This window comes from Haliotis asinina, chromosome 1 (genome assembly GCF_037392515.1).
Source record: "Haliotis asinina isolate JCU_RB_2024 chromosome 1, JCU_Hal_asi_v2, whole genome shotgun sequence".
Lineage (NCBI taxonomy): Eukaryota > Metazoa > Mollusca > Gastropoda > Lepetellida > Haliotidae > Haliotis > Haliotis asinina.
In genome coordinates this window covers 6955360-6972134 of record NC_090280.1, presented here as the reverse complement: position 1 = coordinate 6972134, position 16775 = coordinate 6955360, and positions in this window count along the sequence as shown.

The window sequence follows — 16775 nt, the reverse complement described above, 5'->3', positions numbered from 1 at the left end:
TCTTACATGCGACTAAATGTACATATTTTTATTTTCTAAAATTTACTATTTAAAAATATATATAAATATTTTTTTCAGTCATTTCCCATTCCTCCCTTCTAGTAATACTAATACATGGTGTGGATGAACATATATTTTGTGCAGTGTCAGTACGTTTGTATTTTTTACTAAGCTATAAACAATAATACAAATTTTATCTTGACCATACTTTCGCAATGTCTCCTTTGTCTGTGAATGAAACACTTACTAGTAGAGTGCACAGTTGTAGATAGAGTAATGGAAACATGAATTTGTGTATGCTCATATATTTCCTTCAAGTTTTCTTTCCTCATTTTGATATGTTATTGCACAACTGGATCAATCGACACCTTATTCGTTTGCAACTTTTAAGAAGTCACTTGTAGTTTGGCAGTTTTGTCTTAATCATGGGGATGGACGCCCTCGGACTAAGAGGTAAACCGGAGCAGTAGACTTGCAGGGATCGCCGTGAGAATGTTACCGAAACCTGAATCACATCATCAAATATATATTGCCGTTCGGCAAAAATAGCCTGATCATTAAAACGACATTTCGTATCCTCAGTAATATGGGACGGGTAAACTGGAGCTGTCTGTAATTACTTTGTTATAACAAAGATGTGTGAGCTTTTGGAAAATAGGAGCTCCAATGTTTTATATAAGTTACACTATTGCTTTCCGCTGCGAACCTGCAGTGTCTTTGGAGCGACGGAGAAGTCTGTTCAGATCATAGGTTTTGTCTGTTATTGGTTCTATTTATGAATACCGGAATTTTATACAAATACAAACTGAGCAAAGACAGAAATGAGAGTGAGTTAAGCTTAAACATCACATCAGCAATATCTCAGCCATATGTGACGAAAGCAATTAATACAATTTTATTTTACAAAAATATTCTGAAGAGTAAAATCTGTCGACAACGGACAGAAAACATACTGTTCCTCACAGCACTGAATATCAAAGATTTGAATGCATAACAAATATGTAAGACTAAAACATTGTTATTAAAGAATACAATAGAAAATAACATATAGATATAGTTGTTGATCGCCAACAACTGAAGATTGTAGGTCAGCAGATTAGGAACCATGGGGACTTACAGTGTCATTGCTACAATATTTCATTTTAACACAATGGGAAATCTTATCATGTGGACATCTGAGTAGGTAAGCAGTAAGAACATACAGGACGATCACAATCTCAGCTTGTGTTTATATATATATTATTAATATAGTAACGTTGTTTAGCAGATTTCATTGCAGGTTGTTTCGATGGCTACAGACCTTTTTAACAATTAAAGGCCACCCTGCTGGAACAGTCCTTTCCCATCATAAGAAGTGTTTCTAGTGTAGCGCATGTTATACACATACCCGTCGAAACAGAGCTAAAGGCCTCCACGGTCATTTGGAATGGATTCCGTCTCAGAATTTGTGGTCTGACAGCATTTTATCAGAATATTTCTACATTATTGTAAATCTCATTTTTTCTTGGACAAAGGGGAAAGTTATGCAGTGATGTGGCCTGTGCTAGATGGGCTAGTAGAAGTCATGAATCGTTGTGACAATTTTTGCTTCATCTTGAGTCCAATTTTGAAAAATCACATTGAAATCATTTTAAAGACATTCTAGTAACCTCACTGAATGACATACCAATATGTGTGGGGAATTGTCCTAGATGGGAATTATCTGTACACCGTTCCGTTCAGAAATGTCACCGCACACGATGTAGATTCAATATGTCTTCATCCTATCCTTCCACGATATCGAAACCATATCGAATGGTCATGTTGCGTCATTTAGCATAACATGATACCAAAACTGATAGTTGACGGGAAAACACAAAAGAAATATACATAATGTGAAATATAAACTGTAAAGAGAAAATAGTATCACGATTTGTAAACAGGTGTGAGTGTAATGAATAACTCTTACTCTAAAGGTTGCATAAGTAATTCAGATACCTGGTTCACTAATGACTATTGCATTACATAAATAATACAAATCATGAGAAATGTCTGGTACAACTCCATTGCACGTTTCCGACTGTGATAATATTTTCATTTCATTACTTCCCAATGATCATGGTACCCTGTGTTCGCGAAAAAGTGAGCATAGTGTGCCCTCCCGTTGTATTCAGAAATACATGCAAGGGCACGGCAACTGTTTAGATGATAAACAGTATATCTGCAACAAGTCGTAACAGAATAGCTTCACCTTTCACATAGCGGGAACGTTGAAATACTAGTATGTGAAGTTGAAGTCACCTTTCTACCCACAATGTCTCGAAGAGAAAGTTGGGAATATGGAGTACACGTATCTTAATACCTGAATTCCTGCACAAGTTGACATAGCAGAACTGATTTCATATACATTATTATACTGACAGCTCGAAACACACACATAATATGCCGGTCCGCTGTGGCCGATCTGGTAACAACGCCGCACGGTTTAGAAATCTAATTATGATATTTATTTATATACATGGAAGATGATTTCGAACCTATGTCAGTTCAGTTAGGAATGACGTCACAGCATTCAGAATCTATTCTCTGTCAGTGGAAATGATTTTGTTTGATACACACCTTGTGCTCCTATCGACAAGGTATGTGTGTACGAAGGCAAGTGTAATGAGGCACAGTTATGCAATGGTGTGCATGGATTTACCACGTCAAGAAATGTTAACTCCATCCACATATATCAACAAATTAATGGCGTCGTTTAAAGAGTTTGACAGACTACCCTACGGAACACTGTCATCCTGAAAGAAACGACCAGGCAAGGTGAAACACTCTCCAATTTGAAATGTCTGTCCTGCAAAAACAACGTCATGTATAACGAGACGAAAGGCTTCACACAAACCCAGATCGTGTACATGATGCAAGATATTGTGCTTCCGGGTAGTATCGTAGGCTTTATCAAGGTCGACAAAACAGCAACAAAATCATACAACTTGTTGTCTATTTACACCAGCATTTCTTTCAAAGAATTGCAGACATACTAAATGATGAATTGCACTTCTATCTTGTCAGAAAATACAGTGAGCTTCTGAGCTATAAATAGGGCAATTTATATATGGGAATCACGAAAACAAATTTACACCACAACTCCGAGATAGCGTATGTAATTCTGGCACCGTTTCCTGCTTCAAAGAGTTTGGATGGTACCCAAGTGAAGATATCAATGGCAGAAGGTTCACGATTTTTCCTGCTGTGATGAAAACTCGAGACAAACTAGAGGGTAATTAGAAATTATTTTATTCACAATCCAAAATGAGTCCGTAATGATTCAACTCACCAAAATAGATACTTAAACTACTGCATGTAGTATTCTCTATGACCAACGAATGGATGTAGTGAAGTAGTATAGGGAATGACAGTTCTGGACCACTTTCAAGAAATGTCTCTACAAAGCCTTATTTACTAAATAAGGCTTTGGTTGGGACCTTAGATCTTGCTACTATTACCCCTACTACAAAAAGGTTCGGTGCCTATGTCACGTTTACCGTGTGTTGGTAGGAGGTAACACTGTGCCGTACGGTACGATCAATAATTCTTCTCTTACAAACCCCCTACCCGGCCCATCCCTCAAGTAGTATAAGTTAGGTTCGTCGGCTTTCATATCCACTTTATCTATGTTGTAAGTTTTGACTGACCATATAGGATCGGTGGCCCGCTTACGGCTATCACCCTCGTGTTCCCCCGGCTGGTATAGATACCTCACTAGGGCCCTATCTGGTATCTGTTTCTCCTTCCCACGCAATGGAGCGGCTGACTCTGCAACTGATTTTAGTTTGATAGCGTCTGCCGGTTTCTTACCGGTGAGATGGGTGACTTCATGGTTGATTGCCGACACCACCTTGGGTAACCTCGTGACCCATTCAGTCGATCGTTTTCCAGGGGTGGCCATCTCCCTAGCATACTGATGGCCGAACAAGCGCTCAGCCAAAGTCCTATTAAATCTCTCAACTATGGCTTGACTGCGATGGGCTCCGGCCGTGCCACGCCTGACCTTTGTATCGTGTTTGGCTAGAAGTTGGGACACGGCACCCATGAACTCCCGTCCGGGGTCAACTTGCAGCTCTGTTGGCCACGTCAGCGGGCTGCGTTTGTATATGCGTTCGAATCCTCTGGCTACCTGGGCCGAATCTTTCGTGGTCAAGGGTTCGGCTTCCTTGTAACGACTGGCTACGTCCACTACGGTTAAGGCATACTTGTACCTCTTGTCGTGGGGTAGGAACAGTAGGTCTGCCTGGTGAACGCTATTAGGTATGTTAATACCGAACCTCCTTCTAGGCACGTAGCGTGGTGCCGGCAAATAGATCTGCCACAGGGCTTGTTTTTCAAGCCACGCTTTGGCTTCCTCCGGGGGTACTCGCGCTATTTTAGCTAGCTTATCTACTGCGCTAGCTCCTTTCCAGTACCCACGCGGGCTGTAGTAAATAGCCTCAATTTTTTTCATGTCCATACGCGTATGTGTTTATCCCATCAATAGCTATCCAACGTTTCGTGTCCATAGGCGACAGGGACGTGTTGTTTATAGTCAGTCCGTATATCTTATGTCCATCACTTCTAAGTGTGTTCATTTTATGCCTAAAGGTACGGGTCTTGAACAGGGCTTCCTTGAATCTGGCGTGTTTGATGTGTTGTTTCACCACATACTTCTTCACCCCCTTAGCCTTCCGGATCTCACTATTGTCGGCTTTCAGTATGGAGTACATCTTAGGTCTCAAACCTATGTACTCGGCTATGGGCGTGCCAGCACACTCGTCCTTCATCTTACCTAGGACCTTTTTATTTACCGTACTGTGTATGGCATGGGTCTTAGGGTAGTCGCTGGTGTCGTATAAATCGAGGTGTTTTTTCATGTCCTCGTACACGTCCTCGGTTCGAATTTCTAACAGCAGGGAATCCGTGTCAGTGTACAGCACTTCACACCTGTCACCGTACTGTTTCTTGAGCTCGTTGTAGTAAAAGTCGTACATCAGGTGTTTGGATAAATCGAGGATGCTCATCCCCACGTAAACAGGCTGGTTGAATTTTATGTGGCTTTTCTTCATGTGTAGGGCAACCAGGTTGTCTGTGAATATCTTACTACGGTTGAATGCCGGACTGGCTATCAATCTCCTGAGCTTGTCATCCTCACTCGACCGAACCAGCTTCACGGTCACGAGTTTCCTCAGGTTCTCCATAGTCTTACCAAACACCGAGTTGTTCATGAGCTTGTAGAGATTTTTCTCAAAATCACTGGTGGCTTTTTTTCGTAGGTCTGTGTTCATTCTGATGTAGGGCTCCATCCATGGACTCTGGTCGAACATGAGCACCCTGTGTATTTTGGTCAGCCTCATACCCAACGACAGGTACAGCTGTAGGTTGCGATAGTGAACGATGTACTTGGTCTTATTCATTAAGTTAGGCACGAGTTTTTCAACGTCTGTCACACGCCCACCTGACAAGTTATGTTGGTACTCAGACATCCAGTCTGGGTTAACCCTCATATGTTCGGGGGCCAGGGGGTAGCTGTTGTGTGATGTGTGTAATTCCTTAGTATACTCTAAGTCAACCTCGAGGATATAACCTTTGTTCGAATCTGGTGCAACCCCCATAACATCAACGTGGGGTACCCATTCGAATCCCCCTGTAGGTAGATACTGGCTCATGGCCCAGCCGTACAGGTTGTTTGCGTCGAGGTAGAGAATGGGATTGGTTGGTTTGTTAGGATCGTAACCTTTCATGTATTGATTATTTGCTTTCGCGTATCGTTTGGATGCCATGGAAATCCCACCTCGCAAGCCTTTCTCAATGAATAGGTGCATGTCGTAATCTGTGAGCAATTCCAAATTAACTCCGGTCTTTTTAAGCAAGGCGTCACACGACAGACCTGGGCTGGTGTAATACCATGCGGGGTCGAGTTTATACTGCTTGAAACACGTCCGCCTAAACGTCTCAAACACGTCGGCTAACAGCAGTACATCTGTCCTCAAGTACAGGTCGTGATAATCACCCAGGTTCTTACAACCCAGTTTATTCCATACGTTAGTCGCGTGCGAGTAATCATCTCGTGAGACGGACGCCTCATTCAGCTTGCTATAAAAGCAGTCAATAGGGGGTAGTCTGGTCTCGGTGAACTTGGCCCAACTATCCATGTACTCATAGGGGTACACACCCTTCCTCATAAGCAGGGGTCTAGTCTCGGCGTCTGTGTATCGATCGGTGATAGGGAAGGTATTGTTGGCCTTGACCAGACTGTCGAGTGACGACAGGAGGAACTGAAACGAGTCAATGAACCTAAGTCCGTTTAAACTGAAGGAGATGTATCTCTCCATGTTGTTGGGGATGCACGTTATATTACCATCGATTTTCGCGATGGCTTGCATGATCAAGTGTGAGTCGTACCCTCTCAAGTTGTGAAAGACAACGGGGATGTTTATTGTCTTAGGGTTGATTTTAAGCTTGAGGTTGCACGCGCTGTGAGCGGCGCCTCTATACTTACCAGTTATGTGGCAGTGATCTCTCACCGAATCACCGTTAAGTGGTGAGTCACACACGTGACAGTTAGTGCTACTAGCGTGAGCTAGCTTGTCGTCTTGGGTCAGACGCATGGGAGCGATTCTATACAATGCATTCCTAATAATTTTTTTTCCTCCTGCAAACACTTTAGAAACCTTTCAGCCGCGTCAGAGCCCCTATACACTACCGGAGCTTTCGTTTCCCCGTCACAACGGACGACAATGTATCCAAACGAACAGGCTTTATGCTCTTGTGTCTTGTGGGTGAAGCTACCACTGGGAGCCTCGCCGGCGGCACCACTGGGGGAATCCCCACCCACAACTAAGGCTTCGAAGTCGGCGTATATGATATAAGGCACAGACATTTGGTTCTTGTGGTTACTGAATTTTAGGATTTTGTTATCTTCCTTAGGCATGTCGACTCGTATGGCCGTCTGCCCCACACCTTGACAATCATCCCGGTGGGATTCTAATAAATCAGCTCGACTGAAACCGTGTAGGCATCGTACACAAAAGTGTTTTTCCCCATCGTGTTTCGACTGGTCGTGCAACAACCGGCTGAGATGTTTTATCCACGTGTAGTGATACTTTTCACCTCGTTGGATCATGAATATATTGATAACTTGGCGATCCTTCACCGGGCTGACCCTGTGTACTATTGTTTTGTTACCTTCGTGCCCAAAGACATTTATAGCCAGATTATTCTGTTTTTCTACTTTAGTGATCTGGGATATGGGGGTGGGTTCATCTATACCATCCCAGTTGAGCCCATCGTCTTGGGGATAGCTAGAAAGCCTATCTGAATGAGTGCCAGCTGGAAATAAGGCTGACCTGATAGCTAACCTCAGGCAATCGTTTCCTCTATTCTTAACGTTTACTATGGCATGTTTGTTCCTATAGTAGGGAGGCAAGGCTAGGTATGACCCGCCTCTGAACGGCACGTAGTTAGCTATGTCTAGATAGACATTATCGATTTTATCTACAGCCCACCCGCACCCCAAGTGTGTGTAGCGTTCTAGGTATTCTCGTATCTGCTGAAAACTGGTATCGATTGATGTGTCAATGGTCTCTGTATGTGTGACGACCTCTTGTTGACCTCGGAAGTAAGGCTGAACATATTCAGTGGTACTCCCAACCTGCTTATCGAGCGACATTTTCACTGTGATCTGAAACTTGATACTTCCTAGGTTATTTAGTTCCTGGTTGACCTTATCAGCTATCAGAGGCTTGATATCTGTAATGTCTATGTTTCTATCAACGTGTATGCGCCAACCTCTCAAATAATTGCCTACAGCGCGCTCAGTGCGCACGAACTGTAGGTCAATAGCTCTATTCTGTCGTAATAATTCTACAAGCTGTGGTTTTCTCATACGGGAATACCCGCCTAAACCCAAATCGTGTGCCTCGGCTTTCAGTTGTTTTACAGTGGGAGGTTTTGCTACGGGGGCATGTGATAACAATGCGGTTAACCCGGCTCTCCCCAGGTTTGAATAACCCGTGTATCCAAGCTGTTTTGCTTGAGCTTTTAATTGTGTTACCGTAGGAGGGGCTTCTAAACCTAGTAATCTCAACAATGCTGACTTCCGCATTCGAGAATACCCGATCACACCTCTCTGTTTTGCGACCCGCTTCAGCTCGCGTACAGTAGACATAGTGTTTACACCTAAGAGAACCAATGTCTAATTGCTTCACAGTAAAGGGAGGTAACCCTTTCACGCACTGTCATTGGAGTCTATCTTGAGCAGTCGCCTACGTTCTTTTATATAGCCTTTTTTATTCTCGTAGATGAGTTGATGTCTGACTACGTTCGCTCCGTGAGCTTTACATAGACAGTAGTGTCCTTTAACCCCGATACCACACACAGAACACGTGTAGTTAGGACTTCCCATATGGAAACAACAGAACCCCTGATTCCTGCATTTCCTACCACAGGCCTCGGTCTTCCCCATAAGTATGTATTTGCATCGGTATGGAGCGGGTCTCATGTTTACTTATATAGGTATTTTAATTTAATTGCTTCGCAACCAACGCAGTAGCTGCTATACCCAACACTATGAAGACCAGTTCACGATTCATTTGTCCCTTGGATGGTGTGTAGTACTGAGCGAGTGTGGGTTTATTGAGCGGTTCCAATTGTTTACCAGTTAGTAGGTAGTATTCTTTCATTGCTTCATCGACATCGTTGAATGTTTGAACGGCATGGTTTTCACGCGTGAGTTGTTCATTAATAAAATCGATCCTCTGGAGGCGTTTTTTAGCGTACTCCGCCTGTGCCCTTTGTAATTTCTCAGTAGCGAGATCGTGCCGCTTCCTTTCTTCCTGTATTTCAGCCGCGTGAACATCTCGTAGTTTCGAGAAGAGGAAATTACTCCCGGAAAATGCCAGGGCATTCACTACCGCCCCACCGACCATCATAGCTATCGTGGCCATTCCTATATTTATTTCATTATATTATCAGGTATTATTCCTTGTTTTACTAGGATGTCTTTTGTAGCCATCGCCATACCAAGGTCCATTATGAGCATACCCATATCCTGCAGGTTGAAATCTAGCTTGATAGTTGGTTGTTTAAGCACCATTTTAGTCAACCGAGCGTACCCTACGGCTAGACTGGCGACCACTGTGGCGTGGTATGCGTCGTTGACGAACGTTTTCCCCTCAGACATTATGTATATGATATAAAATATTAAAATTATAACATGATATGCGGGTCTACCGTGGGGGTGGGGGGCTCACTGTTGGGTGGTGGCTCACTGTGGGAGGGTACCCCCACGTATAACCACGAGATAGCCAAGGCAGCAGTTACGCCTACAGCCAACAACAGTCGGGTTGGGTTGGTCACTTTATGTTGGTTACACCACCGTTTTTTACCGGCAGCTACTCTCTTAGGATTCTTCTGCCTGGTTACTGTTGGGGGTACCTCCACTGGGGTCACTTCCCTCACTGGTTCCTGTGAAGGGGTCTCCTCCACTGTTGGGGGTACCTCCACTGGGGTTTCCTGTGCAGCATCCATCTATACTATTATTATTATTCTTTCTCTCAAATTGACAATGCTTTGCTGTGATAATCGCCGCCGTCACTGGAGCCAACAACATGCCATATTTGTGGTACAGCTCGCAGCTGATAGAGCTCACGGCGTGTTCGATAAAAGGGTCTTTATCTAGGTCCTCCCACAGGTAAAGTCGGCGCTCTGGTGGAATGGGAAGGAAGTATGACACAATACCGGTGTATATCTGGGTCATAGCCGATCCTATTGTCTTTGTCATTTTTGCTCCGAGCCGGGACTCGTATCTAGCGTACAGCTTGTCGATTTCTTCGGCTGACATTTTGTTAATTTTATCCGGAGTGTAGTCTCCAAAGTAATATTTGGCTTTGCCACCAACAGCCAACGCCACCAGTTTCTCTCGCTTATCATCAGTGGGGGTGCACCCCACAGTGGGGCCTGCCGGCGGCGTGGGGGAGACCCCCAACTGTTCGAGCAATTCCTCACACTCCATCTTATAATATAATAAGTAAGATTTAGTTTTAACTATATAATACCCGATGCAGACAAAACACAGAGAAATGAAGGTTAAGTTGCACACAACAAACACTTCAAATATCATAGCTATATATGCTTAGCATTTGCTTAGCTTTAGCTTAGCTTTGCTTAGCTTTGCTTAGCTTTGCTTAGCTTTGCTTAGCTTTAGCATACTATATAAGCCACGGGTTGGTCGGTCTTTAGCACGAGCTTAGCGTGTTTAGTTTCAGCGAGCTGTTTCTTCACCCGTTCCCGTTCTAACTTACTCATCACATCGTTCTCTCTCAAACACTCCTCGAACGAATCCCTGTCCTTGCAGTGAAATAAGGCCACCCATCGCGTCTGCTCCCTGAGGTCTTTCAACACCGAGTTGAACTTCTGCGTTAGCACCCAGACGCTGTGATTTGCATGCCGGCCGGAGAAGGCCAGGTACGATAGCATGTCTCTCTTTTTTGTTATCTCGCGATTAGCGCTGCAGTCGTCCAGTATAAACAGCGTCGGTTCCCCTTTAAATTTCTCGTGAAGAGCTTTCAACCAGTCCTGCAGGCGTGTTCCAGGGTCGATTTTGTGTACGTCCGGGTCCGTCATCACCCAAGGTCGCGCGTACGTTTTATTCATGCTCAGAGTAGGGCACATGATAACGATGTTATCAAACACATCCTTGTAGTAACCCTCCAACATATCCAACACGAAAACGGTCTTCCCACAGCCAGTCTGCCCGCACACTATGGCGCAGTGTGGGTCAGTGGGTAGTTGTGGGTACCCCCGGGGGGTGTGGGGGTCTCCCCCACTAGTAGATGGCTTGCACGAATCTCCCATTGTCTATATTAAGTTGCGCGTCCATAATAACGTACAGATATAATTTCAACTTACCAGCGGTTTGAGCCTTCTTAGTAATCTGGATGGTTATCCCTTCGCTGCCGTTATCTATACGACGCCCGCTACCGTGCAGTTTATCATCATCCGTGGATCGCATGTCCAACCATAGGGCGTACTTGGTGGTCAGGTATTCACCGATCTGCACGGAGCCGAGGTCCAGGTCCTTTGTTATATAATCCCCCACTGGTAGCTTTTTTATCTCATCCCACTGCTGGTGTGGTCTCATACCATGACTGAACAGCTGGTTGGGCACGCCCTCGATGGTCACTTCCACCTTTTCAATCTCGGGGTTGAAAAACTTCTCGCTGTCCCTCCGGAATGGATCGTAATCCTCCACGGGGACGACCAGGATACCTTTCATCGATCGCGCCGGCACGTTCAGGTTTATATTCCACACAGTGTCGCTCTTATCTCACACGACTGATCTATGCCTCAGTACGCGATCGTACAGGATGGCCATCTTCCCAGAGTACTGGCTTCGAACCTGCCTGGCCAGCTCCTGGCTAGTGACCATGTCGAACTCCAGAGAGATGTTGTCTATGGCATAACTAGCCTCATCACCGTTCGGCGTACGCACTGCTTTGCTATAGTCATTAAACGTGAGCTCGTATTCGAGCCTATCACCCAGCGCGGCCTGGTAAAACGGCGCGTGTCCCGTGAGCAACTCGAAGTCTAGCGGCACGCAGAATCGATTCCCGTATGCTCGAGCGATGGCCTTTTAACCGTCCGATAGCTTGTCTTGCTGGTCTTGCGTGAAGACATACCCTATGCGCGCCCGGGTTGATTTGCTGATGCCCTGGTACACATCATTGACTCGTTCTCTCTCGCTTTTCCAGAGATCCCTGTAGCAGTGAAACACGTCGCTGTCGTCGATGCTCAGCACCTCGTTACCGCTGATCTTGACGGTCGTTTTCTTGATGATAGCTCGACCCACGTTCCGCACTAGCTCGCGTTTATCGTTGTCGGAGGTCAACGTGATATTGAACGGCAGTCGAACAGTGCCTGGTACAATGAGGTCATTCTCACCAAGGTTTGGAAATCTAACCAGCAGAGTTTGATTCTGGTCTATCTTGCTGGGATTGTTGGTGATGGTCACCGACTGACGCACGGCTCTGGCTCCTAATGGCTCTCTCAATCTTCTGAAAGGATCTAATTTTCTGCCGTACGTTGTTATATATATATGAAATATATTTTTAATACTAAATAATGGATGAAGACATACCTATGAGGGAGATGTGGGATGATACTATGGATGATACAGGGGCCGATCAGGAGACCTCATTCAGTAATCCGGCTGTCGAGCTCTCACCAAGGACCACACTCGTGAGGGAAGCCGTCGACGCTTATTACAACGCAGTTAAAAAGAGAGACAAAATCAAACCGTTGTGGCGAGACTATGACAAGTTTACCCTCGACAAGGGTAAGCTGCGTTTGAAGGATCACCCGGGGATCGATCTCTTTAATCAAAAAACGAGAAAACCGCTTGCTTTATCAACATTGGTCAGTAAATATGATATTAACTTGGTCAAAGATAAACTAGGCTTCGAAGATTACAGTGGCGCGCGACTTAAGAAGATTCCCCCGAATGTTAGTCAAGATCTGGAAGTCATCAGGGACGCCACATCGGTTCAAAACATGACTTATGATATTGAAAAGGTGTTGGCTGATTACGAGAACAAGCCCTTCCCGGGTCTCGAAACTACCTTTCGGGAACTGAAGCGGTTGGACCTGTTGATGCAAACCATTCGTGGTCAGCTCTGGAAAAGCACGGCCAAAGTGAGTGAGATAGACGACCACATCGCCCGTGAAAAGACCAAACTCGGTGAAACTGAGGATGAGTCTCTGAAAGCCACCATCGAGGAACGAATACGTAATTTGGAAGATGAAAGGCAGGTCTGGTTGGAGACAGCGTCCGGCTACAAAGAAAAGCTTCGATCCCAGGTCAACCGTGTGCGGGAAACCATCAATCAAGTCCTCTACCGAGACACCACGTTAGCAGATAGGATTAGGATATTGTTCCGGGAGCAAGGGATCACCATCACCAGCATTCTGACTGCATTGGGTTTCATCATATCAACCTTGGTGGTGTCACTGACAGGGGGAACCCCCACACCTGCCGGCGGGGGAACTCCCACTCCCACAGGCGGTGGTGTTAAAGACTGGATAAAAAAACTCGGGGAAGGCCTAGCTAAACTGGCTGGTAAAGCCGCCGAAGCCCTTCCCGGCATCCTGGGTAGCATCGTCTCGTGGTTGTTGAGCGCTCTGTCTAAAACTGCCATGTGGCTCAGTCAAAACCTGTGGGCAGCCATCGTCGCCGTGGCGGGTCTGGTGTACGTAGCGGCTAAAAAATCTTTAACCAAATAAGTCCCAAAGCTACCCCACCAACCACCAGGGCCGTTTTACTATCAATATGCTGCTGATAGGAGGCCTGCACATGAGGGGCCTGAATATGGGTGTGTGTGGGGGGCACATGAACTTTAGGCTCCGGGGGTGGCGCCACTATACCCTTTTCACGTGGTGGGATATGTGGGATATAGGTGGTGTTAATATCGGGGTTGATACCCAACTTTTGATCCTTCGTGGCTATGACTATTTTGTTGTTATAACCCACCACTTTTTTTATTCTAAGTTGCATATCACTCGGAGCCATGTACAACCCCACGCCGAACACGTAATTGACTTTCGATCTGGCGTATTCTAACACGTTTTGGTAGCGTTCGATGGCCCGCGGGAGATCAACTGGAGAATTGATAGCATCCTCAACGTTAGAAACGAACTGTTTCTGAGCGTCGTAAGCAGTTCCCTTACCGAGGATGTTGGAACGCGTCATAGACTGCGCACCCAACAGCGCCCACACGTACGTTCGAATCGAGTCGTTCAAGTGTATTGTACCAGCACGAGTGAATTCTTTCGATGTTTTTGAGATCATTTTAGTCCAGGCTGTGGCTGCATCAGGATTGGTTTGCTTTATACAGCTGACATGGATCTGTTCATTCGTTGTGGGACCTGTAAATGTATGACGGTGTGGGTTGTATGAACCATCTTTAGAACCGGCCTGATATGTTCCGGACCTGTAGACGTACACGAGAACTATACCGAGACCATGGTTCACACCAGGAAGGCGAAAGTCTTTATTCGTTGGAATCTCAAACTCCCCACAAATACGTTCATAAGCGCGTTTATCATAGGGGTTATTCGTCATACTCCACGCTTTATCTTGGGGAAGAGGAGCACTTATTTCCTTCAATATTCGTCTCGTTTGATAATAAATATGAAACAAAATGACTGCCTTACTCAGTTCGTCTATACCGTAGTCTAGTGTCACACCCGACCCTGTCGTCGCACACCACACAGCAAAGTTGAGTTGGTTCTGCCAAAACTGCATTGGGTTTTGATTCCAGTTTACCACCGCCTGCGCGTTATTAACGGACACGACATAGTTTTCAAAGATATTAATAAAGGTTGTTTTAAACCCCGTCCTACCTACCACCACGATTTTCAAGTGTGCTAAGTCCATATTATAATATATAAATTATATATTATAATATGTACATAACACTTCCAGGAATAACGAGCGGTGAGGCCGTTCAGCTGACGCACGCGATCGATAACACGTCAGGTCAACTCGAAGTCGCACTCTGCGATATCACCTACCTACCGCAATGGACTAACATCAATATCAGCAACAATAAGCTGTTCGTCAGTGGAACTCGCAGCCAGATAACTGATGGCTACTACAGCGTGTGCTCTCTAAACAACGAGGTCTTCAAACCCCTGGGAGCCGAACTCAAGATGAACGACTCAAACGGTACAGTTGTGTTAATCAACAACGGAAGAAACCCCTTGAGGCTCGGCCGACCATTAGCGAGGATACTCGGTATGTCTCCTGACGAGATAAAACCAACAACAACCGTCACAGGCACGAAGTTACCCGACCTAGTACCGTACCGAGAGCTGTACATTCATCTCGGTCAGGTGAGCACAACGTACAACATTCAAGGAGGTCACCCTTCTACTATACTGAGAGCAGTGCCGGTGAAAACTGAGAAATACAACGATGGTAGAACCGAGTCGTTTTCACCACGGCAGTATAAGAGATTAATCCAGGGCAACATACCTGAGCTGACAATATCGGTGTTAGATATAAATCATAATCCTGTAAATATAGGATACCTCAGCTTAACGCTTCATGTAAAATGACCAGCGCACAAGGGCCCGGAGTTAAAAAATGCGTCAATATCGGGATCTCCGACCTCGGAGACACGCGCGGTTTCGACGCTCCCGGAGTAGATGGTACATCGTACGCCTTGCAACTGAAAAACAACATTTACAAACGCATTGAAATCCCCTCCGGTGGAGCCCTAAGTGATATAGTAGATACCACAAGAGCAAAAGTCAACACTAAGTACGCCCTTGTCAACACCGGTGATAATAATTGGATAATATACCCATCGTTCGGGGGTAAACTGTTCGACTTAGACGATGTTGAGAGCACTACCGTCGTCCAAAACAAACCATATATGCTCGTCTTCACCGAAGATGACAAGTGGGTGTTGTTACCCGATAACGACGACTGGTTTCTCAATATTAGACTCGTCTCTCCCTACGTGTTCACGGATAACAAAGACAACCACCTAAACAAAGTCGTGAACAATGGAACCCTGCTCGTGGCTTACGTCCCAACTCAGAGACGTAGCATAGTCGTCAGCCCACTCAACACTATGGCAGCCCACATGCTATCGAGTAAACCGACCATACAAAACGTGAAATTGCAGTTGGTGTCTGAATTCGAAGGCGTGGTCACTATACTAGAGGATCTACCGGCAAACTCAACACTGATCATCAAAGTCTACCTGGGGAACCATCGGGGAATGATGTCGAGATAGTGAAGGGGATCAAACTCGGGTGGGTGAAACGACACCAGTATCAAGTGTGCACGTTTACGTGCGGGTGGGTGCCGACTCCAACACCAGTCAACGTGATCGTGGGGGGTCAACGTGATCGTGGAAAACAAGATATCACTAACCAATATCTTCCTGCCTGCCAACATACACTTCATGGGTATGAAGTTCACCCCTGAACTATTATCAAAAAACCAGTTGGAAATTATATCGTAATAGTATAATAATGACCAGTCATCATCCCAACACTACGCTTAACGACCTAGGAGATACAGAGGGATTCGATCAGCCTGGTGAGGAAGACGCCTTATATATCCTACACTTCAAAGACAACGTGTACAGACTGGTGTCGTTATCAGATTTAAAAGAGCCCAAATGGTTGATCAACTTAACACTCGCCTCACCTTATGTCACAATGGACAAAAATGGGGTTGTCACTAAGATTAGTAATAATGGCATCTGGGCCGGGGATTTCATCCCCCCGGAGAATTACTTAGAATCTCCGATAGGTTTGGATCCCGAAACAAATGGGTTAAGTGCTGTGCCAAACAATAAATTAACATTTATCAGTAATTATTTAATCCCGGATTATGATTATAAAATATCCTCCCCCTACACACTCATCATAGAAGTTATCTTTACGTATGCTGATCAGTTAAAACTCTCAAGCTTACACCAATTATTACCCGGGGTGTTTATACACTGGTTTATCGATCACTTAGATCAATATTGCCGTATTGTTATACAACAGGATACCCCCACGGGTCCTATAACCAGCTTAATAAGCCTCAGTGGGGCTTTTATTTCAACAGGAAAGTCTATTAGCCTCTCACCTATTACCCTGAGTAGTAGTCTAGAACTTGTAGGTTTCAAATACATTGATAGAGTATTAACTGAAACCCAATTAAAATATCTTTCAAAATATATATTATAGGATGGGTCTGTACCCAGTCG